Source organism: Lissotriton vulgaris, chromosome 8 (genome assembly GCF_964263255.1).
Source record: "Lissotriton vulgaris chromosome 8, aLisVul1.2, whole genome shotgun sequence".
NCBI lineage: Eukaryota > Metazoa > Chordata > Amphibia > Caudata > Salamandridae > Lissotriton > Lissotriton vulgaris.
In genome coordinates, this window is record NC_141696.1 from 1,476,151,551 (window position 1) to 1,476,176,603 (window position 25,053).

Here is a 25,053-nt window from a genome sequence, read left to right on the forward strand (position 1 = left end):
CCTTAGGGCTATAGATCAAGCTAATTTGGAAAAAGTGCTTGCAGTGGTGGATAATAGCATTAACACGCTTTCTTCCCGCATTTACACGTTGGACAATATTGTGTCATCTGTAGTTGATATTGTGCAAGATGAAGTGTCTGTGTTATATCATGGTCAAAATCAGTTATGCAGTTTGCCTGGACCCTGCAGACACTCAAGGCCGGGAAAGTTCCATGGCATTATATGAATACCACTTCTCTGTTTGCCCCATTTAATTTGACTGATAAGCAACGTTTACTTTCAATGAAGGATGCTTCTTTTTCCATGTTACATACTGAACATTTGGAATCTTTACCATTTTCTTTGGCAGAGGACACTACTGCAACGTGGCTTATCCACAGATTAATAACTTTACTGTTTGCTCTTTTTGAATTTAAAAATGGTATGAAGTATTTTGCCATTGGTAGATACGAGCCGCTTGGTAGCTCCTATCTACATGAAGCCTGGTCGCTTCCTTTTACATACAGATGCGTTAGGGAGGGCAAGGAAGTTTATCTGAAAGGTGAAGAATGCACTGAAATACCAGATCACTCATTGATGTGTAGACATATTCAATTACACAGCTCTTGTAATCAAGAACAGCCTAATTTAGCCTGTGTTTTGAAAGGTACACCCGTGCCAGCTATCATCCCCACATTCACACTACTGGCAAACGGCAGTTATTTACTTTTAAATAATGAAGATTGCTGTTGGTTAATAAAAGGCATTGCTTATATCGTTACTATCAGTGAACGTTTGGTTTGCTGTAAAAATGTGTTGTATCCACCCACGCATGGGAACTTGGTTATTTCCATCTGGCCGAGGATTTCGACCTTGAAAGCAGAGTTCAATAAGATGAGTCGAATAAGGGCTCTATTGTCCCAAAAAGAAGTTGCCCTGACATCAGCTCGTGAAACATTTGTCCTTCACGTAGCTAACACCCGCACTGAGGTGCATGCGCTATTAAATGCTGACCTCCCATTGCATTTTGGTGAACTGATTCACACAATCTTTAATGCATACTCCTCAACTGGGCTGGCACACTTTTTTAAAGTAGTTAGCAGCAGTCTTGTGACTTCATTTCAACATATATTTGGGGTCATTCCTGCTTTCTTCCATTCGATCTTTTCCAGCCTATTTGGTGGATTTCCGTTCTACTGGCATTAGCTGCAGGCGTTCTTTTTCTATTTTGTTTTATTCAAAATGGATGCACGTCCTGTGTTCTGATCTTTGCACGTTCCTAGACATAACATACATGCAGCTGCGGCCAGATTCTGGCTTTAGGAGCGTTTTATATTGCATTACACAGAGCATACAATCACACTTGATGGTGCTTCGCATACAGAGAGCTGGTGGAAGATGATGTGATCCCTAACCACTAGGATCTGAGGTATGGGGCCGCCCTGCTAAAACCCAAAGAGACCTTCTTAGATATAATATAATATACTAGCAAGGGAGGGTGAGAATTAGATGTCTCGTAGCCTTTTTCCCTCAAGCATTTTAACATTCTTTCGCCCTTTGTATTCTATGGACTAGTAACTATGCTGATTACTTTGTTTCTTATAATATGTTTTCTTGTATTAGCTAAGATACTGCGCTTGAGAACAATGCATTAGAAAATGAACCTTTCAAATGTGCACATGTCCTCATTTACTCCTTGTTCTGGATTGGAATGATTGTATGACGAAAGAGTGTTCATGTGTTCCACATTACCTGAGGTGTTCTAAAGTCCATGTTCTGGTTTGTCTAAACATTGGGAGTTTGTAATAACCAATGAGACACTGTAGCTAGTCTGGTAGGGGATTTTGGGTACTAAGGTGAGTTTTGGCACACCCTAATTCACTGAGGTTCCAAGTCTCTATGCACAGTTCTGTATGAGAACAGTATCCCTGCGACACCGTAGCAAGGAAAATGTGATCCAACTGTAAAACAACAGCATCCTCTAGAAAACCAAGAAAAGGAGGGGAACAGCGTAGGGCAGAGAGTCCATCCAAGCTCCAGGTCAAAGTAATAGCCATCAAAAAGGCAACTTTAAAAAAAATACAAAAACTTAACATCAATGGTTTCCAAAGGTTCAAAAGGTGGAGCCTTAAGAATCTTGAAAACCATAGGATCCCATGATGAAATAGGAGGAGGCACGGGCGGAGAAGAAAGAGAAAAACTCTGAAACAACTGGGACACCGAAAGACTTGTGTCAGCAGAGAGTGGCAGAATCTCTGAAAGCTCTAATTGCAGCCCATTGAACAGAGAGTTACCTTTCTCAGAACCAAAAAGAACTGTAGCAAAACATTAGTATTGCAAGTGACAAAAGACAGAAAGACAAAAGACAGATTATGCGAAATACACGACTTATCAAAATTAGCGCAGTGCTTAGAATAGGACGAAAGCCCCTCCTGGACCCCGTATCACAGAAGCCAAATGAGAGAAATGCCTTGCCTCTCTAAGGGGCATATTATCAAGGAACGGCGTTAAAATTATCGCCGCTTTAGCGGCAATAATGGGCTTGATATTATGCCCTTGAGAATTCCAATACAAGCCCATGTTCTGGTGTTAACATGGGCTTCTATTGGAATTTTCTATGGCATATTATCAAGCCCATTATCGGCGTTTTAGCGGCAGTTTCCTGCCACTAAAGCGGCGATAATTTTAAAGCTATTCCTTGATAATATGCCCCGAAATCTCTCTGTTCAACCTCCAAACCCTGAGAGTGAGAGGACCCGGAGAAGGAAGGTCGAGAGACTTCAGCTGGAAAGAATCCGGGGCAGACTCCATGGATGCAACACCACAAGACACTTCAACAAAGGATACCAAGACCACAGGGTCAGAAGAGAAGAACTTCCACCACATGCATCCTCCCCTGCCTGACCTTCCCCAGAAACCTCTAGATAAGCGGGAAAGGAGGAAAAGCATACATGAGAAGGGGAGACAATGACAGAGTCAAGGCATTCATGCTTTAAGCCCCCTTTTTGCTCACTCTCGAATGGGAAACGGGAGCAGTGCATCCTCCGTGGATGCGAAGAGATCCATAGCTGGATGACACGACCTTCTGCAGTTCATCTGAAAGGTCCTCTTGGCCAGCTTCAGAGTGAGGAAACATAGAAACTTGAGACTGAACACGTCGTATTGGCCCACCCTCTGATATGGATCGCTGATAGAGAGAGGAGATAGATTTCTGCCCACTGAGCCAATGAACATGCAACCAGATTTAGAGACTGACTGTGTGTATAGGGTGACCAACCGTCCATAAATTTCACGGACCATCTGTAATTTGGATCTCACGTCCGTTGTCCGTGATGATCCCTTTTATTCACGCCTTTTGTTCGTAATTTTAGGCATTGAAGGGAGCAGCACTGTTCCCCCACATGTAGCCTCAATTCCCTGAAGGGGCCGCCTTGCACTCCTCCTCGGAGCCCAAGAGGAGCTCCACCTTGCCCTTTGTTAGTCTGTATGCCGGCTGATTGCCGCATACAGAATGACAATGGGACAGTCTGGGCTGCAAAGCATGTGGTGGCCTCCCCCAGCCTCCGTCCAGGGCAGCTGGTGAAAGAAGTTAAAAAGAAGGGGCTAAACTTCTTTCACGGTCTCATCATTTTAGAACTGATGTATTTTCAATATTATATTCAACGGTCACAGCATTGTCTGAGCAGACTATGATATTGAACCCCTCTACATAGTGCTGGAAGCAGCGCAGAGCTCTCTCCACTGCAAATAGCTCCCTCCGGTTCGCTTCTGATGCATACAATGGGCCTGTACAGAAAAGTGATCCAATGTTGCACCCCAAACCAAAGCACATGCATCTGTCATCAGAATCTTGTGAGCAGAAGGGTGAATAACCATCCACTTCCAGAGGTTGGGAGTATGGAATCACCACTGCAGCTCCTGGATGACTGTCCGGGAGACTGGTACGCATATCCCAGGGGAGAATTAGAAAGGTGATGAACTTGTGCAGATGCTAGAGTCATGGACGCAAATGCAACCTCACCTAGGGAACAGTCAACACAGTGGCTACCATATGATCCTGCACTTCCATCTATTCGTGCAGACTGACTGATAACTCAGATAGGAGATTGTGCAATAGGAGCCGAAGCCAGAGTATTTTTTTCAATGGCAGAAACACCTTGCCCTGTATTGTATCCAAGAGGACTCCTATGAATTTAATCTGACTGGCAGCTGCAACTGACACTTTGGCAAATTGAGAAGAAAGCTGCGGTCGTTGAGCATAGACATGGTCGGTATAAAAATGCTGCTCCGTAATCTGCAAAGAGGGGACCTGGATCAACCAATTGTCCAGGTAGGAAAAAGGGATATTCTCTGAAGCTGGAGGTGAGCTACCAGTGGTGCCACCACTTGGGTGAAAAATCGTGGTGAGGAGTGAAGGCCAAACGGGAGAATGCAATACTTCTAATCCGGGCCTTGTACAGAAAGCATGAGACGCTGCTGAGATTGGTGCACCATCGATATGTGCAGGTTAGCGTCCAGGAGATAAAGTGCTGTCATCACACACGGATACTGAATCAATGGAATGATGTGCTGTAGCTTCTCCACCTTAAAGAGAAATTTGCGTATATACTTGTACAGAAATTTCAAACTGATCACAATATGATATCCTTCCTTCTCCTTAGGTACCATGAAAATGATCGAATATGCTCCCTTCCCCCATTGGTCGGGAGGTAGCAGAACAATTGCCTTTTTCAATAGGAGAGGCTGAGGGGCATATATACAAGCCCCAATCGCCATCACATCATCTCTTTTATCAACGTTGTGGTGGCAATAGGGGCTTATTTTAATCCCTTCATGATTAAAATAGTTACTTATGCAGACGACTCCCAACTAGTCGTCTCGCTATCTCAACAAGAGAGGTGCTCGGAAAATCTATTTGCTTGTCTCTCGGGAATATATTCCTGGATGACCAACTCCCGGCTCAAATTGAATGGAGCAAAAACAGAGCTCATGCTCCTGGGCCACCAATTAACATCCTTACCTAAGTCCTTGTGATATCCCTGCATGGGTGATATCCCCACCCCTAAAGATTAAATTAAAAGCCTAGGGGTATGGTTCGAGCAAACCTGACCTTTAGGATGCAAGCAAAGAAAACAGCAGGTATTTGCTATGGCTTACTTCGGTCTGTGCGGAAGGTCCTTCCACTCTTGCCTTTTCAGTCTAGGAAGCTGTTAATCCAGGGGCTAATATTATCTAGACTGGATTACAGCAATGCCCTGTTCCTGGCAGCACCCGAAGCTACCATTAACACGCTCCAACGTGTTCAGAATTCAGCAGCTAGGCTGCTTACCGGCTCCTCAATAAGATCTTCAGCTAAGACGGCATTGAGATCTCTTCACTGGCTGCCGATTCGTGAAAGAATAAAATTCAAATCCCTGTGTATAACCCACAAGTTACTTCAGGGGAGGGGGCCCCCTATCCTCAGGAATCTTGTTCGCCCCTACAAGTCCGTTCGGTCTCTCCGCTCTGATCTCGGAAACTTGGCCACGGTTCCCAGAGTAAGAAAGGCGCGCGTGGGGGGGGGACGATTTTCGGTCAACGCGGCAACACTTTGGAATACGCTTCCCGCCATGATTCGAACTGAATTTAGCCACCTTAAGTTTCGAAAGCTCCTTAAAACTTTTCTTTTTCCCAATGAGCCCTAATTAACGGTACCCTCTTCAGTTCTCTGCTCTTGTTTCTTTAGCGCTGGGACGCTCTCGGGCAGCCATGTGCTTTATAAATCAAATTTCATTTCATTTCATTTCATTATTTACAAGGCAGCATTAAGCCACTTAACGTGGCTTAATGTTGCCTTGTAAATAAGGCCCCCTTTTATGCTATGCTTAGCGTGAAAGGGGTGGGCAGTGTGTGTTGTGGTGGGTATTCCACCGCAACGCCCATTGATTTTGACGCTGCCCTCTATGTACAAGGGAAAACCTGGTCTTAACTTTGCGAAACAAGGAGAAATGCATTATTTCGACTCGGTTTAGCTTTTTCCATGTGTGCTGCCTTGTGCAGAATGGCATGGATTGTTTATGTACAGGAAGGTCCCTCTTCCTGTAAATAAACAATCTTAAAAAATTCCATGTTGTGTCTTTCGTGTGTGCTGCATTAAGCAGCACACTTGAAAGTCACAAAACAGCATTTCAGGATTGTTTATGTGCAGGAAGGGACACCTTCCTACACATAAACAATCCTCCCCGGCACGCAGACACCCTTGCACTATGGTACAAGGGTACCTGCATTGGTGCTACACTGCTAAATGTAGCGCCATAGCAGGGGGATACGCAAGGCTGCACCACATGGTTGTAAATATGGTGCAGCCTTGCATTTCAGAAGTGGCAGAGTAATGTGTCAAGCCATGATGGCTAGCGCCTCCCTCTGCCACTATCTTGTACATATCCCCCTGAATACCCTCCAGGAATGCTTTCCGTTTGATCCGGTGCCCTGGAAGAGGCGTGGAGATGGTCCCTGAAAGCATTGGAAGGGTTGAGACAACTAGCTGATACCCTATCCGGATGACTTCTAGGACACATTTGTCTGTTGTCATCTACTGTCAAACTATACAACCGTTCTGAAGCCTGCCACTAACATCTGGCAGTAAGCCGTATCCCCTGGGATTCGGCATAATCTGGTACCCTGATTCAAGGTGTTGGACTCCAACTCGACTTCTGGTGATTTGAATGGAAAGGCTTGCCTTGGAACTTCTGATCTCCATCAGAATTCTGCTGCCTGTGGTATGGTTGCCGAAAGGATTTAGAAAAAAACAAAGGGCATATTAGCAAGAACCTTGTTAAAATTAGCGCAGTTCTAGCGTCAGGAAACTGTCTCTAAAACGGTGATAATCGGCTTGCTAATATGCGTTATAAAATTACAATAAAAGCCCAGGTTAGATGTGCAGGACATCTAACCTGGGCTTCTATTGGAATTCTATAATGCATATTAGCAAGTCCATTATCGCCGTTTTAGTGGCAGTTTCCTGCCACTAACATGACAATAATTTGAATGAGGTTCTTGCTAATATGCCCCAAAATTATTTGTATTCTGCTGCTGGTGTTGCTTTCGGAACGAAAAATAATGATTAAGTTCTTTATGAATTCTATGAAGTTTATCCTCCAGTTCTTTACCAAAAAGACATTTGCCTATAAAAGCTATTTGGAGGGCTGTTGTACTCTAGGCAGAAACCGTATTCCATCCTTTTAAATACATAGGGACAGATTTACAACTTTTGGCACATCTGTGCTAATCAGCAGGGATGTGCCAGAACAGTTGCGTCACGCCAAACCACCCGTGTGCCACCACTTATGCGCCGCATTTACAATGCAGTGCACCGTGGCGCATGGATGGGCAGATGCGTGTCGCATCCCCCGGCGGAAAGGCGGCGCATTGCTGGAGTCGCGTCGCAAGTGCGACACAAGTCCAGCAAGGCTCGGGGTGCCCCTATTCCTAACATGCTGCATCAATCCCTACGCCTGCTTCAAGCAGGCGCAGGGTTTTGACGCAGCATGGCTGTAAAAGTGACTATGTGAAATCTTGTAGATTTCACTTTTCAGAGGCATTCCTGCGCCGGAATTCCCCCCCCCGTGCCAGAACCCCCACATGTGGTGCAGGGCTTTACAATGTGGCACATTTCCCTAGATGCGTCACGTTGTAAATACCCCACACCATGGCGTTGCCTCACAAAAGTGAGGCAAAGGCGGCACAAATGTGCGGACCGGGCTTGTAAATCTGCCTCACATTTCGACAAGCCACAATAGACAGCCCACATGACAAAGCAAACGCTCGAACAGAGTTAAAAGAAATGTCAGACAAAAATGGTGTCTGCTTCTTCATAATTTCCAGCAGTTTAGGGCATTGACCGGCCTCCTGCATGGTCTTGAACAGTTCCTTAAAATCCATGAGGAGTGACTGAGCCACATAGGCACCATAAATACAAGACCTTAAAGTCAGAAGTGATCCAGAATATACCTTCTTAAGAGAGGTATCAACCTTCTTGTCTGAAGCATCTTTTAACACATTTTCCTCAGACATGGAAGAGCGTCCAACCATACTCACCACCACCGAATCAACATGCAAAACATCAGGCATCATGTCCTCCATATTCTCCAATGGATACAGCTTTGTCATAGAGCGCGGGACCGAAATTCACTCCAGGTTGTTCCATTCTTTCAAGATGACATCTTGGACAAACTGGTGGATGGACATTGAGGTACTGGAAGGCTTCTTGAATTGAGGCAGCACAGTATCCTTGGTAGAAGAAGAGGAAGCCTCTTCCTGAGGAAACTCCATATTACCTCTGACATGAGATAACATTTCAGGGAGCGTGTTGTTGCAGGGTTTCTGCTCAGGAACAGAACTATACTTGGGGCCAAAGGACCTCAGTATGCAGGGACTAAGTCACCATACTACATCGGCCTCTGCTGGCCCAAACCCGACTATCTTATAGTACCTCACTTGCCCTCCTAACCTTTCCAGAAAGACAAGTGATTGACACCCCTGAATACAACAGTCCGGACCCTCTCAGGGATTGCAGTGCCAGGTCACACCCTTTCACTCTCTCACTCGTATTTGTCCCACAATATAATAAAGGTGAGACACGGAAACAGTTTACAATATTTATTTAAACGATCGTGCTTTGGTATGCAATAAGTGGGCCACAAATACTAAGCAGATGCATATCAATGATGTCATTAACATAATCAATAAACCAGATTATAGTTCCTCCGAGCACTCCATTTAATAACACACAGTCTTTGTGAAGTCTTCTCTGATCGATTTTAATGTCCAAATCTAAATCAAATGTGTCACATCCAAGATCCACCAATTAATAAGACGCAGCCTATTCAATAAACCATATACAATGAAAAGTCCTGGTATATTGTTTGACAGAATTGCCTAAGCCCATCCTTACTACTAAGGCTAAGTGATTACAGATTATAGATCTCTGGGATTCGGTGGCGGACCCTGTTCCTTAGCACATATAGAAGGTTGTTCTACAGTGCAGTTGATGCAGTCCTTTCGTCTGCTGGTCCTTGGCTCTGTCTGTGACTGCACATCCCAAGTTATATTACAAAATGTGCATATTCAAAACAGCATCTGGATCTCTGTATTATGTTTAGATACTAGTGTTGGATCATAACGAATAACAATGAGCGATGTTTTTAGCACCTTGCTAAGGCTGTTCAGACTAAATCCCAGGAAAAGAACAACATACTAAAACATGTGCTGACTATATATGAATTATAACGTGGCACAAAAACAAGCATGCTGTTTCGTAACACTTGTAAAGCAAAAGCAGCCTACATTATGCAAAATAAGGCTAACATGGGGAAAATTCACTTAAAGTTCACACCAGTGAACCAGTGCACACCAATTTTAACTAATGCTTAACTTTGTTATGCGTGTTTTCCAAATTTCCACTGATTTTGAATACAGCCTGGAAAATGTGATCTACCCAAATATCACGTATTTGTAGACATCATAGAAATAGGAGTGAGATATCACTCCTTCACCAGATGCACAGCTTGATCCGCATATTTAACACATATTAACCTTCAATTTCTCCAGATTTGAAAATTATGAATCTATGTACTCCCAAAGTTCTTGATCACTTGTTTATTGTCCTTTTGAATCACACGTGAGATGCTTATGTTTTCAACAGTTTCTCATGCGGCAGATATGCCCATCCAGGCCTTTTTCTGTAGCACGCCAGAATACATAAAACATCCTCAGTCGCTGATCTTATCGCACCCAATGCACTTCGGGCTGTTAAAAGCCCTTGGTCAAGGGTCCTCTACAAATAAAAGAACAATACCATTAGATTCTAAGCTACAGACCTCTCTACTTTACAGTTTAAACCATGAAGTATAGAATACACATTTCATGCCAAATTTGATAACTAACCCCTCAACAGCGTTATTCCCGCTAACAGCGTCACTACACGATGCAATGATGTTACCTGAAAAAACCTCTATCAGGCTATATTACCCCACATCATTAATCTTCCCCGCTCTAAACTGAAGCCTCCAAGGTGTTCCCCCTCACCTTCAACCTCACACATACTTTGTCACTTAATACCTCAATGCTGACCCACATCACTTTAATCCGTGCCTTACTGACTTCTTTCAATTTCTTCTCAGCGTTCTCTTCTTTTACAAGGCAGTTTACCAAATGTGGCTAACTTCCCTCTCTTTATAACGAGTATAACGTGACTCCGCCTCTCATAATACACCAATCACAACCACCCGGCTGTTATGATGCCTATCCTGAAAACTCCACATCCCATAATTCACTGCTTCAGTCATAGCATGATTGATGAACCCACACAGATTCCAAAGTTGGATTTATCAACACATGCACCCAGAGGACACCTCAGAGGTGGCCCCTGAAACAACCCAACACAGGTGGGCTTACTGACTGGGTTCATGCAGCCTAACACCAGAGACAAATTACGGACCCTTAAGGGTGAGGGCCTTCCCTCTCGGGAGGCCACAAACCAGGCCGGCTCTGGGAGGGGGTGGTTAGCACCCCTCCCATGAGATGACCTTCAGATTAGCCGGCCCAGGCAAGGAAGCTTCAAAACAAGCCCCTCCGCCTAGGGTATGTGACTCTGGTTTCTCTAATAGGACAAGAAGCCAACCCCCATGGGCTGCTCCAACTTTGGCAGGAGGACAGGTGGGAATATTAGTTACATTCGGAGGGGTGCCCAGAGTCAACCAGGACCACCCCTAGAGTGGGACAGGTGAACATGACCCTCTCGTCAAATGCCTCCATCTTGTCTTGGAGAGAATTAACCAACCCGGGTCAGGGTTATGCCTACTTCCCAACGGAAGTGGTCATAGGAGGATATAGTCACACTTAAAGTAAGTAGCCTATTTTTTCTGGTTAATACCAACCACATACATTGGCTTTTAACAACTAGCCAGCTGTGGTATTTAATGTCATGCATTACAATTGTCATCTTTTAGGGTTACAATCCTGAAATAATATCCAGTTTTCCTTTGTTTAAACCAACTCTAGGTATGGAACTCTAACAATCATTTAGCTATGGTACTTAATGCTATGTACTGAGATGATAGAATTTTGTGTGATTATTTCATAAAATTAACTGTATCCCTGTGCTTTTTTAGTTTTTCTATCCTCTTACTGTAGTGCTTTTAATATGAATTGTAAATGTTTTCCCATATGTGTAAACCTCCTGTTTTTAAACGAGTGTCTAGACCCCCGAACCTTCTCTGGTTCTGTTCTTCTCTTTTCTGGTTTAGGGTGTCTATGTTTATACAAATTGTGTAATATAATAATAATGAAATTTGTGTAATATATGTTTTTGTATGTGTTCTGTATAGCCCTGAAGAAGTCCAGCAACGGACGAAACGCGTCGGCTATCTGCAACTATCAAAAAAAGAAAAATAAAGAATAAAAATTGAATAAACGAAAGAAAATCCAAGTCACTACTTTTGTGTGTCTCATCTGAACAGTTGGGAAAACTAATAACTTTGTTCATTTGTATATTTTTAATAACTGTTTTTGCAACAAATGTGTAACTTTTGAAGGGTGCTGTCCAACTATCATAATTAGCCTATTGGCTACTACCTGGCTGCCACTCTCTCGAATGCCCCTAAATTCAGAATTTAAGTGGCACCCCTGGGTCAAAAACCTTGGATTCTGATGACCTAAGAAAAAAGAGGACACCAAAGAGGCGCAAAAGCAGAGAAAGCTGAAGAGACTGACTGGGCCCCAGCAGACTTCTTTGAAAACTGCGCCAAAGTCAACTCGCCCTGCAGCTGTTGAGTCCATAAATTGGGAGGACTGCCTGCCTGTGAAAAAGACTCAAGACCTCCCGAAGACAGTGGATCGGTTCTGAATAAACTCCAAAGAAAAGACTCTGAGGCCTCCGGAACTGGCATAATTTGACTTCTGAAGTAACTACTACACCTGCCGCCTCCGGACTGAGTTGAAGTGAGCCAATAGTGCAAAGAAGGTTCCTGGGCCCTCCACAGTTTGTTTCCATGGCAGTCTCACCTCTCCTTGCCTCCTCAACTACGGCTGGAGCCTCTGCATGCAGGCCCCCTCAGCCGTGACTGGTCTGGTAAGGAAAAACCAGATGCCTAAGTATAGCTCTGCACCCGTTGCCCTTCGGCCTTGGAGAAGAGCACCAAAGGTGCCCACTCTTGCAAGGCATGAGCCCACTTGCTTGTTCAGTCTGACTGGCTTCCTAGCCAGAGCCTGCCGCCTCTTTTTACCGAGACCGACCGCCATTGAAACGCATTGGGCACCTGACGCTGTACCCAGCTGCCCTCATGGAACTGTTGGTGCTATATTGGACCTTGCCTACAAGTCACCTTAACATTGCGGAACCCAGAAACTGCACAATGTCCACTTTTTAAAGTGAAAATAATCCATAGTTAAAAAACATAGTTACCTGAACGATTTTTCTCTGATGCCTAAACATATATAAAGATACTGGCTATATTTATGAATTTTTGTGGCTCTCCTTCTTGAGTCATGTTGTCATTTATTGGCCATTGTGTGTATTTTGTGAATGTCTTGCGCTCCGCTGTGTTAAGCCTAAGGCTGCTCGACCACACTACTCCCTAATAGAACACTTTGGGATTGCATAGCAAGTCCCTGTCCACTAGTAAGGGAACCCCTGCAATCTTTAAACAATATATCAGATTAATAAAGTATATCACATACAGAGCCAGCTTCCTACATTCTCTCATCCGTGTCAATAGAGCTAATATGTGGTGATCTGTTTGCCATTGCACACCTCTCCTCAAGAAGGAGCGGCTCAAACTGGGCATTATGCCGAAGATGTAAACCCAAAGAACAGTCCTGATAATGGGTCACTAAGGGACTCATCAGCAGTTCAATGTTTGAAGTTGTGAGCATCTGCTGTGCCAGGCAAATATCTAGTGTCCATTTTAAGGGGCACCAGATGCAGTGGAACAAGGGTTGCCGGCACGGGTAAAACCAGGCAGGCCAGAATGTTAGCCACCAATCAAGGTCCAGTTCTCGAAACAATGACAATTCGTAAATTTGAAGCATGTGTTCATGACTCTGCTGGAGTGATGGTAGTTCCAGCAGACTTGCAGATGGAACATCCATTGCAGAGAAGCAAAAATAGAGCCACAATGCCGTAAATAAGAAACAACAGGAACCTTCCGAACACCCTGGAAAAGATAGAACGAATAAAGGCCGGATTACTCCAAAAATAGTTTTTAATGAACTAACTAGGCCGGTGTAGGAAAGTAGGATCTGCTTTTATGGTTACTCCCACTTTTTGCTTGATGTAATGCTCTTTCTAACTAGTCTGACTGGGATTCTGCTAATCAAGACCCCAGTCTCTGTGCTTTCTCCCCTAAATTGGTGTGGTAAGTACTTGGGTACATCCCAGAACGTACACTGGTGTAACCTTATCAGTCCCTAGTATATGGTACTAAGGTACCCAGGGCATAGGCACACCAAGGGTTCCCCATGGGCAGAAGCATTTATTATGCTACCCATGGGAGACCACCCAAACTGTAACTACAGGGTGCCAATTGCAGCCTGTGTAAGCTGGTGCTAGCACCATTTATGAAAGATATAGGTTTACCTCTATCTAAGGTCACTGCACTTAAAACCAATACGTCACCCTTAAGGCAGGCCTTACAATCCTGAAAGCAGGGTACTCAGATCTAAGTGTGAGGGTACCCTTACATGAGCAGGACACCCTTACAGCCTATGGAGTCCATTCTCCCAGGTTGTAAGTGAGACAGCCATATAACATATAGAGGGGCACAGCGTCATTAATTGATGATCATCTCGAAAGTGGCTATAACGAATCAAATCATATTTGGCATGAAACATGTTGGAATCAAACCCCTACACCGTAAATGGCGCGGGAGGTATAATTCCATGCACCGTAATGCTTTTTTGTGAGGCCCTCGGTGCTCCCGATACCAGTCTTCCAGACCCGGACAGCAAGCTAGAGCTGCTACTGGCCAGAGACACTATTCTGCCCTCCTGCTGCTGAGACAAGCTCGAGCAGGGGAAGGCAAAACAATTGGTATCCTGTCACAGGGAGATATGACCACCTCCCATACATGGTTTACTGTATTGGGGCAGGGTGAAGGCACTTGCCAGCACCTCATAGCCTGTGTGCAGAGCACACTTGGTGCCCTCCATGCATCGTCCAGTTCAAACTAGTTTAGGGAGCCATTGGCTCCTGCTCTGGCACAAATCTGGACAAAGGACAGGGGTGTATCTTCCTCCTTGTCCAGCTCCTCCTTAGGGAGGGACCCCTGAATCGTCTGAACCCTTTCCTTAGGGTATTTAAGGGCTTACCTGTTGGTGGGCCCCTAGATTTGCAATAGGACATGATTCATTTCTGACACTACTTCTTTTTCAACCATCTGGGCACTCTGGACTTCGGTGGACTTCGCTCTGGCTTCAAGGCTGCAACCGAGAAGACTCCTGCAGCTACTGGTCTTGTTGCCCTGATCGTCCGCCGCATCTTCTGTGCCTGTGCATCATAAAGAAAGATTCCATGGCCTAGTGGGCATGCAAGACACCTGAAGGAACCTCCCTTGAAGTGAAGGAGTCACACCTCTGCATCTGCAGGCAACACAACTAAGCTGACTGGTCCGCTGATCTTGGGCTCCCACAGACTCCGGAAGGCTCAGCAACACAGGTAGTGGTTCTTCACATCCCTCGAGGCCTGCCCTGTCCTCTCAGCAAGTTTAAGGCCAGTATCCATCGTCGGTGTCGCAGGAACCGAACCCCTGTGCCTGTGGTTCCCAATCTGTGCACCACGGCACCCCAGTGCGACATAAAGTCTATTCAGGGGCGATGTGCAACAAGCACAGTTTCAAAATAACACTTTTCTGGTCCGCTTAATGCCTCTGTATTTATTGCATTTCCAGTCGAGAGTTTACACGTCGTTTGTCATTAAATTTTTGGCGTGTGCTTGTCTACTTTTCACATAGCAGTCTGGCAGAGAATCGTCCATAAACGTGGCAGAAGGCAAGAAACAAGCCCCAAGTTTTGACTTCTGAAGGAGAGAAAGCAGAACAGATAAACCGAGCTGCAGGTACATTTTCTGGTTCAGAAGGGCTTCCAGCCCTCCTTTCCAAGGCGCACTTACTCATGAGCGAATCTCCGCGTATTATTCTGGGCTAGGTTGTTCAGAGGGTTTAAAACACAGCTGCCTCCACTGGACCCCAGTTCCATGCACAAAATCATCCGGAGTCAGATGTTTAGTAATGCAGTATCCTTATTCTTTCCCAGGGGAGAGTATTTATAAGTCCAGCTCAAAATCCGTTACCTATTCTCCAATAGTTCATTTGCAAAATAATGTCACAGGTGCTAACATCCGGAGCAGATATCCTTTTTCTCCCCTTCTGCAAAATAAACCCACACGTTTCGTGTTTCACTTCTTTGACTAGATGAGACTGGCCCCCTGGTAACCAATGCACGCCCTCTTTGTGCCTTTAACAGACCCTGCCAGGGTGTAGTATAACCAAGTCTTTATTAAAGATTGTTTTGTGAGGTCGTATCCAAACCAATACTTTGTTATTCATGTGCACTGTTTATTTGCACACATACAATCAGGTTTATTTAAGTCCACTACAGCACTGTGAGTGAGTGAATGATAATATCCGTACGATTGTTAGTAAAGTAAAAAGGTTTCAGTTGGCAGTTAGAGAGTTCACAGGATCCTATTTCTCACACAAGTCACATGCAGCGTCTCCATAGGGCACATACAGACGCACATGAATACATACACTGGAGCTCCGTGGCACACACAACTGAGGTTGGGCAGAAGATCGGCATGGCATTTTAAATAATAGTAGTATCCCAAGGATTATTTTTCCACTGAAAAGGCGGGCTCCACTGAGCTCGTTAAAGAAATCATGAGCCTTATTATCACGATTTCTTTATTTTAACGAGCTCCGTGAAGCCGGCCTTTTTAGTGTAAAAATAATGCTGGTGATACTGATTACGACAGAGCAACTCAATGTTCCATTTTCTCAGAGTGGGTCTCAGTACGAAAAGCTACTGAAAGCAGCAGCTGGCATAAATACGGGTTTGGGACCAGGCACACAGTTTGCATCACTGGAGCATGTGTGTGTTCTCTGTTGCATCTGCTGCCTTTTCATTGACTTACGTGTGCTCCACAGCAGTTTTGCAGTGGTGTGTGTGCTCCACAGCATGTGCTGAATTGGTGTGGGTGTTGTTACATTGGCTGCGATGGTGTGTATGTGTGTTCAGGGCTATATTTTCAGCATTTGAAACTATTGCTGCGTGGTTAAAAAAAGTTGCATGAAAACATACTTGGCTATTAATCATGTATCTTTTCTCACTTAACGAGTTTTTATTAAACAACTGTTATCTTTTTATTTTGTTACAAATATGATTATAATACCTTCATTGCATCCCAATTAATTTAAGGAAGGCAACAGGAAGTACACCTGGTAAAAAAATGATGGGGAGCCGCGGCCAACTGCCAATTAGGTCAAGGGAGCTACGGGTCAAAAAAGTTTGGGATCCACTGCCCTAAGCAACGAATTGACTTGCAGTTGCAAAGGCTTGTTGGCTTCCTTCCACCAAGATCTTCAGTCTCCGAGTAGCCCAAACTTCAAGCATCTCCAGTGACCAAGATCTTTGTCCTCACTACATAACTTTCACTGTGGGCCTGTATCTTTGGTGAGCTGCTCGAGATCCTCTCTTGAAGTAGAGGTTGTTGTTACTAGTCGGATTCTTTTCCACTGCTTTTGTTAATTGTTACTCGGGGTATCATTTTTACTGTGTGAAATACATTTGGACAAAAGAAAAGGAAGAAACTTGTATTTTCACCACCCCTGTAAATCCGAAGGTACGTTATGCCACAGAGTGAGATACTTGTGATTGAAATTAATCCGAGTAGCCAAATATGCAATATGTTAGGGAGAGTTGCACCCGGCCACAGCAGGAGATAGCACATGTATGGCGCACAGGAGGCGATATTACAATATGTTGCAGACCAGCTTTCTGTTTCCAGTCCGGTATAATCACCCCTTCCATGTGCTTTAAATGTTTTACAGTATCTGTTGTCAGAATGAGACCTTGCCACCCCCGCAAACACTTATCTGGATAGGGGGCTTTGTTAAAAAGTTTTACATGAGTGTCTAGAACTGATTAAGTTGTGCATTGTGTGATATACAAACAAGTTGGTGTGGCCTAACGGCTAGAGCTGTCGACCTCCAGGCTAAGCAACCAGGTTCGAGTCTCGGCTGAGAAGCTCAACATATTGTGATTCTGGGCAAATGACTTAATCTCCAGTGCCTATCAAAATGAATGTGTCCCTCTGTCAGGCAACTGGAAGAAGAAAAAAGCTATCTCTCGCTCTCCTTCGCTCCACTTAATGCACAAGTGCTGCTTAGAGTGATGTGACACAATATGAACAGCCAATCACAAACAACTCCCCATATAGGTCAAAGCATACATCCTCGCCCTTTCAACCAAACCTATAAATGCCTTATATTTGCGACCTTTCACATCAAATCTCATTGACATATAATAACATAACAAGATCAAAGGTCTGGTAAAACCACACATATCGAACACATTCACCAAGGGCCTCACTACAAACCTACAGGCTTCAGACTAAGCAAGGCCAATGAAGAGGTATACACACCATCCACAGTGCACTTCAGTGCCTCGTTAGTGGTATGAAGACGTATATATATATATATATAATTACAGTACAATACTACCAATGCTATGGAGGGACAGGCTCGTGCCGATGCAAGATTAATTCTTACTTTTTGCCCACAGGCACTGGGGCTGTAAAGAACGTTCGCATAAAGGTTGCAATTAACACTAATGATGCTGACCTTTCTTCAGTGAGGTGAAAGGATGGTCATTGGAATCGAGAGATCCCCCCCTCCCAGGCCTGAACAAATAAGTGATTGAAAATGCAGCCAGACCAGTCGAAGGAACCAAGAGGGAATCATCTCATGAACCTTGGTTCTGCTGGTTCCAGTCCAATCCTTCTTTTCTGTTGCACATTTTTTTAAAAAGGGGTGGGTTAGATAGCATACGTGGATTACCTGATGACATGCTCTAAGAATCCAGGTACTGTAAAGAGCAACTGTGTGCTATAAAATAGACCAAGAGTGGAGATTCAAAAAGACCAGCAGAACTCATTGCCCATTAGGGCTGGGGTATCATCTCTCCTTCTACCCCGCTCTACTAACCCCCACCTGAAACCTGGCACCTCCCCTCGCCCATCCCCTCTCTAAATGCCTGACCATTATATCTGCTTTGGAAATACAGCATTGTCTAGTAATGTTTTGAAACAGCAGTGATTTTTTCCCCCCTCTAGCCCCACCCCCAATGACCCCGCCCTCAATGACCACGCCCCCACCGGTGCAGCCCTTGGTCACAAACCACACTTTAAATTTGGCCCCTGAGAGAAAGTTTGTGAGTACCCATGATCTAACTGATACTGAATACAGTCATCTTTCCTTTGCGATTTCAACATGACCTCAAGTCAATGTGAGATCTTCCAAAAATGTTACTAATTTCCTCCATCAGTGCCACGCGCAGTGCAATTGACTACGGAAATCAGACATCTTAACATGTGAATAAGAGTGAGTAAACGCAATGTCTTGCTACATCATCTATACTACTATTATAAAGAGAGAACGTGCACCTTTTGGCCAGGTAAACTCGGGAACCACAGCACCAATCACAACACCCAATACAGCGTTGGAAAGGGCAGTTGCAGCAGAAGGACATAGGCTATGCAGACGCCCACCATATACATTTAAAAGGTAAAAGAACCGTGCCAGCAAAGTAGTCCCTTGTGGGCATGTCTGCATTGTGCTGTGGGTGTGTGCTGGGGGCGTGACAATCGCTGGGGGCATTCCCTCACGAGTGTTGTTTTTTCTTCCCAGGTTCTATACATTCCTGCTCCCTTTAAATAGTAATTCAGTGGAGGTCCCATTCTCTTAGAACCACCCCAAGCACAGTTATGGGCAAAAATACAATTAAAAGGCCATGCAAAGCATTATGGGATAAGCTTAGCATAATTTTTAGCATTCATGAAAGAGTTTCAATGTTTTGAAATTTGACTCATCAGGGACATCTTGGGACGACGAGGTGAACTGCAGCTTGATGTATAATATTTTAAATGCTATTGCATTTGCATCATCAGGGACATCTAGGGACGGCGAGGTGAACTGCAGCTTGATATATAATATTTTAAATGCTATTGCATTTGCATCATCAGGGACATCTAGGGACATGAGGTGAACTGCAGCTTGATGTGTAATATTTTAAATGCTATTGCATTTGCCTCATCAGGGACATCTAGGGACCATGAGGTGAACTGCAGCTTGATGTATAATATTTTAAATGCTATTGCATTTGCCTCTTGGGGACAACTGGGGAGAACGAGGATACGATAATATTCACTTCCCACTGCTAATCTCGTCCCATAATGGTTTGCAGGGGCTTGATCTCAAAATCATCACCTCTCTCACTGCTTGCTGGAAGCTAATTTCACTTTTGTGAAATGACTATATGCATTTTAGCATGTAGAAATACTTGTTATTTTACCTTGAATATATGAGGCTTCTGTTTTAATAATTGGAAATCTGACGGAACGAAATATTGCGGATTTATTGTACCAAGTTCGCGCCAATTCCGCACACCCCTACTTTAAATACCCCTGCACCCCATAATCATAACCCACCCTTACTCTATAAAATACCCCAACACCCTCAAACACTAACCCATCTTAACCCTATAAATATACCCTGTACCCCAAAGCCCAAACCTATCCCTAAACCCTAAAAATACCCCTGTAACCCAAAACCAAAACCTAGCCCTGAACCCAAAAAAATACCCCTGTACCTCAAAACCCAAACATACCCCTGAACCCTAAAAATACCCCTGTACCTCAAAACCCAAACCTACCCCTGAACCCTAAAATACCCCTGTACCCCAAAACCCAAACCTAGCCCATAACCCTTAAAATACCCCTGTACCCCAAAAACCCAAACCTACCCCTGAACCCTAAAAATACCCCTGTACCCCAAAACCCAAACCTAGCCCAGAACCCTAAAATACCCCTGTATCCCAAAACCCAAACCTAGCCCTGAACCCTTAAAATACCCCTGTACCCCAAAACCAAAACCTACGCCTGAACCCTAAAAATACCCCTATACCCCAAAACCCAAACCTAGCTCTGAACCCTAAAAATACCCCTGTACCCCATAACCCAAAACTATATCTGAACCATTAAAATACCCAAACACCCCAAAACATATACCTCAGTTCCCCAAAACATATACCCCTATACCCATACTTGCCTTATCCAAACATTTTTAAAAAACATGCTTTTACCATTCATGCATTTACAACGAATTTCGTTGTAAATGTATGCGTAGTAAAAGCATATAAAATGTAATGCCATGCGTTATAATGGCATTGCGGAGTCATGGTACTTTCGTAATGAAAGTATGCGGAGTGATGGTATACGGAAAGAAAGATGCGGAATAATGGGTGTTTACCCTCCCCCGTAAGTACATTGGTGGCACAACGGCCCACATCTCCAGCAACATACTAATATTTTTTCACCACCAATTGGAAAAATGCACAGGTCCCTCTTATTGATGCCGAGCACCGACATACAATTTTAGACACACCTCCCACCACAAGTTTTAGAATTGCGACCTTTTGAGATGGGGAGCTACGTTAGAATCTCGGCATCAGCTCAACATCCTGTGATTACAGGCAGATCGCTTTGTCTCCCCGTGCCTACCACAAATCAATGTGTTCTTCTGTTATGTAAATTGTGCTCATGCCATGTTGTCGAGTTTGCGCTATATAATATTGCAAGGAAAATAAAGTAGGGAAACTCTAGTTCACACACTACTGAACGCGAACTTTTAAGTGCATCAGCAGTGCACTGTGAATCGGAGCGTTTCACAGGCCTGTCACAGATAAGAAATGCTATCAAAATGAAATCCTACGGAACAATATACTACTGGCCGGCAGCAATTCATACCGGACAAAGTCGGGACGGGCTGCTAGTTTTTAATGAAGACAAATAGAACAACATTATTTAAGATCTCGAGCGAGATAAGAAATGCGAACGCATTAATTACCCCGAAACACGTGTCCAGGGAACGCATTCCCGGGATGGCGAAGACCGAAAGACGATACACCGCCTGTGTGTGAGTAGTGTGCTGGCTGACGATCTACATTATTGTTACTCAGTTGAAATGTACGTACCTGCTTCTTACAGTCTCTTACTGCATCATAACGATTTCTAGTATGAATTGTTCTCATCTTCTATTAACCAAAGCAATCAGATCTCACCATATGAGATCTTACAAAAATTATAATTAATTTTCCATCGTCAGTGCCAAACAGAGTGCAACTGACTTTGGAAAATAAGCAAATGAATAAGTGGGATTACTACAGAGATGCATCTGCAATCCGCTATCCTATATACATTTCTATTTAAGACAATTAGGACGACTCTATGTAATGGTCTTGGGTTTGATAAAGAAATGCTACCACATTTGATAAAAGACAGATACAAAACGTGTGTTCAATGTTTCCAGACAGCATCATCGGCTATGGCGGCTGTTGGTTTTGCATACAGGGCATTATGGGTAGGCTGTATTTACCATATCTTCTTTGCCATGGCCTCTATTCGAGATTTCCTTCAGACGAAAGACTGCAATTCAACTGACTGCCGACAGAGGGCCGCCTTCGGCATTACCTCGTCAACCCTGCTCCAAGGATGGCTTCGAACTGCAGACAGCTTGTGACATCACGTCTCCTCTTTGTATTTTATTTATATTGCCACAGTGGGAAAATGTATTTCGTGAAAAGCCATCTGGAGTAGGGATGCTCCTTTCTTAGAGAAAAATACCAGCCATTTGTTTAAGGAGTCTGCAAAGCCCCTCGCCCACACTAAATATGGCTTTATATATTTGTAACATGACTTTTCTGTCTTTGTTTTCTTTAACTGTATTAATGCAGCCCTAAAACACATTTACAATTACTATTTATATGTGCTGTTTGAATTATGCACAAATATGTGCTTAAAGTACCTGCACTTTTGCTTACTTTTGAACTGGCTAGGACATCAAAATAGCGATTCGATAAATAGGGATTCGATAAGCTGGCAACCCTAATCAGGAGATTGAAGGTTTGTTGCAGAATCAAAAATTTGCTAGCATTCGCGACAAGAATTTTCAATTTTATTAAGGACACGAAGGCGAGGATTATGCTTCTCAATCTTTACTGCATAAAACACAGCAGCCAATGAAAATTGATATTTTCACAAAAAAACGTAAAACAAACTTCATTTCCCATGAGTACACATGAGTATAGGCACGCCCCCATAGTCCATAAGAACCCCTTGCGTGCTCCCATCATCCTCTTTCTTTGAGGCGAAACAAGTCCAACAAAACTTGAACAGTCACAACTCCTCCAACGTGGAAGAACAGCTTCAGGTTAACATCCTGACATCCGACGTCGATCAATCCGACTTCTTATCAGATCCTGCAATAAAGGAAATAACACCACCGTAATCATTGAATAATTGGGTGGGCAAGCCTATTACCTACTGTACATTAAGCCGGGTGGGATAATCCTCGCCTCCGTGTCCTTAATAGAATTGAAAATTCTTGTCGCGAAGGCTAGCACATTTTTGATTCTATTACAGGACCGGAGGCTTCAGATTATGCTAGTTTAACGCTGAGTAAATACCACTGAAGTAATATCTCCCACCGGCTTATAATAAAACGTTTTAAACATTGACTCCGAAGACCAATCTGCACAACGCATGATATCTTGGATACTTGATCCCAAACCATATGACTTCGACGCCATAGCGCCTCTCACTGAATGAGCACCAAAGATCTGTGTATCAACACCTGCTTCTTTCATAATTAAGCAAAGCCATCTGGCAATAGTGGCGGCCACCACAGGTTTAAAGGGCTTTTGAATAGCAATCAACAACTGAGTACAGTCCTGCGGCCGCAAGGCCTTCGTACATTCCTCGTACGTCTTCAAACATTGGACCACACATAATTTTTCATTTTCAGGGAAGGAATTGTAAGAAATATGTCGAGACAATGTTTTAGTACGACCTGTAATATGGAAAGAAACCCCTTCCGGGGTAAACACTCTACCTGTTACGTCGAGTGCTCTCACATCCAAATTACTTCTGCAAGACGATAAGCAAAGCAACATGGCCAATTTTGCCGACAATTGCTTCCTAGACAGGAGAGTATTGACCGGTCATCTGTTGAATAACGAGATCACTAAAGAAACGTCCCACAACCCGGTATACTTGGGTTTGGGAGGGTTAGCCACCCTGATTCCTTTCAACAACTTGCAAACTACCGGGTGCATGCCTACCGGTTTCCCGTCTACCTGAGCATGCCCCGCCGAGATAGCGGAACGAAAATTATTGATCGAACGGTACGCCAAACCATCGGCAGCTTTCTCCGACAGAAAGTTCAAGACTTGGGGTAACTCTGCCCCCACGGGATCCAGGTGTCGTCCCACGCACCAATCCACCCAGTTCTTCCAGGCTGCAGAATAACGTTTCCTGGTGGAAGGAGCCCATGCCTGCTTGATGAACTCTGCAGTTTTGCTCGAAACTCCCGGCAACTGCCACTGTTCCCGGAAAGCCTCCATGCCAAAAACAATAGCCTGTCCTCCAACAGCAACGGATGCTGTTCCAGACGAGAGCCCTGCAACAACCACTTCGAGTCAGGTAATAACCGTGGACGATCGCGGCTCCACTGCAACAACTTGGGAAACCATGCTTGTGACGTCCACCATAGAGTCACCATGACTATTTCCGCCCTTTGTCTGATCACTTGAGTCATCACCCTGGAAATCAACAAGAATGGGGAAAAGGCATACTGAATCCCCTGAGACCAATCCTGCAGAAAGGCATCGGTCGCTGCCGCTATCTGGTCCGGTCTCCAGCTGAAGAACCGGGGAATCTGATAAGTCAACCTGGAGGCGAACAGGTCCTCTGAAAAGGACCCTAAATCGCTTGTAGCCAGTGAAATACTTGGGGAAGCAGCTTCCAGTCGCTGTAATCCCTTAGGTGTCTGGAATTCCAGTCTGCCACCTGGTTGGCCTGTATTGGAATGTACTCTGCTATTACCGAGATTTGATTCTGGAGGCAATAGTGCCTAAAGTCCTTGGCTATTTGGACTAGAAGTGACGACCTCGTGCCGCCCAACTTGTTGATATACCTCACTGTGGACACGTTGTCCAAACGGAGGAGGATGCAACAAGATGTCTGCTTCGGGGATAACGTGCGAATCGCAAACGACCCAGCTAGCAGTTCTAAACAGTTTATGTGAAGTTCGAGCTCTTGCGTTGACCATCTGCCGCCTGTGGAAACATCTCCACAGCACGCACCCCAGCCCCACCTGCTGGCGTCTGACTCGATTACTACCTCTGGCTGTGATCCGAAGATCGCCCTGCCGTTCCAGGCGTCCACGTGGCCTAGCCACCACTGAAGCTCGGTTCGGACCTCCTCTGATAGGGGAACAGAGTCCGTGTACGAGAGTCTCCTCTGAAGATGCTTGATCTTCAGGCGCTGGAGGGCCCTGTAATGCAGGGGCTTCGGGAATATCGCCTGAATTGACGATGCCAATATCCCCACTACTCTGGCCAGCGTCCTGAGCGTGACCATTTGCTTATCCAACAACTTCACTATCTTCTTTTTCAAATCCCTCAATTTCGCTTGGGGTAGACACAGTTGCACTGTCTGGGAGTTGATCGTGAACCCCAGGAATTCTATTACCTGTGTCGGGACCATCACTGAATTCTTTAGATTCATCACAAACCCTAACTTTCACTCAAGATCTATGTAATGAAATATCTCAGTTCTTCGAGGATAAAATAGAAGGGATATATAAGAAAATTACTGCAGTCTCAGGTCACTTGGATACTGAGGCCCCTGAAATCTCTCCTATGGTGACCTCTGGGAAAACCCTTTGTATAATCCCAGAAATAACCATTAAAGATCTGACTGCA